The sequence below is a fragment of the Cebus imitator genome, unplaced genomic scaffold, assembly GCF_001604975.1.
Source record: "Cebus imitator isolate Cc_AM_T3 unplaced genomic scaffold, Cebus_imitator-1.0 Scaffold134, whole genome shotgun sequence".
In the NCBI taxonomy this organism is placed as follows: Eukaryota; Metazoa; Chordata; class Mammalia; order Primates; family Cebidae; genus Cebus; species Cebus imitator.
The window spans coordinates 1-1,271 of NW_016107449.1; positions in this window are offsets into that span (position 1 = coordinate 1).

Here is a 1,271-nt window from a genome sequence, read left to right on the forward strand (position 1 = left end):
CCATGAGCCATTCTCTGCCATTGTGGCCGGCTCATAATACTACTTATTATCTGTCCGTTCTCCTATGTTTAAGTTTCTTTTTCTCTCTAGCAGAGTAGACTGAATACATTAACAGCCCACCTGTCTTAACAGATAGTAGGAAGAAAGAGGGCTTAACGATGCCTATGATACAGCTCCCTGTCCATCTCATTGATTACACACCTTATATTGAGTACCATTATATAAACATGTTCCCTTCTGTGTCCCTGTACATTTATAACAAGTGTAGGACAAAAGAATGGCAGTAACTTTTACACCCTACCTGGTGTATATAATGAGGGTATTCTTTAAAATTAATTAATGTTCCTAATATACAAGTCCAAATATTAAAAAAAACAAGTCCCACTATGAATTTTCTCATGATTGGGCAGTGCGTGGATCAGCTGTAATGAATGCATCGCTGTGCCACAGTTTTAGTTAAGGCTGATAAGTGTAAGATGTAAAAGTAACGACCCAGCATCTTTTCAAGTGACTCTTGACTTTAACAAGTGGTCTCATGTATGGCTTGTACAACCACTGCGCATAGCAGGCCCTGGTATTTGGCAGGCTTATCAATGAGGTCTTCTGGTATTCATTAGAGTCACCGCTGTGTGGGGTGCTTTGATATTTTGAAATTCTTCCCAGAGTTGAGGCTAGAATTTTTGATTGCCATTTTTCTTCTTCCTTTTTTTTTCTTTTTTTTTTTTGACAGCAAGAAAAGGCTGTGTTAAAATCGGCTAACCCCAAAGCAGGGCCAACAGAAGTTTCACTTTATCTTCTGCCCCATTCGAAGGGTGTCTTCTCTTTTCTCCTCCCCCTTTGTCACTTTGTGTAAGGGTCTGTCCACTACTGCAAAGTTTGGAAATCCACAATTTCCAAAACCCACCACTCCCAGGAGCTCTCTTGCCTGCTTTTTAGTTTCCGGTTCTGTGACTTTGATAGCGGCTTGCTTCCTCTCTGCTTCTAGGCTGCGTTCCCCCTTCCAGATGGCGAGCATCAGATATTGCATTTGCTTTTTGGCAAATCAGGGCTTTTCTTTTAGACGCTTTATACCCACAGTCCTCCAGGTACCGAAGTAAGGCATTTGTGTGCGCACGCTACTGCTGTGGGGTGTCCCAATAGAAGGTTATCATCATACAGGGGCAGCATGCAAGCAAGAAGCTTCTGGGCGATGGTCACAGGTGGATACCTCCCCAACGATGATGAGAGATTTCCTGAGACTCTGGGAAACTGGGTCCAGGTGTATTGAGTGG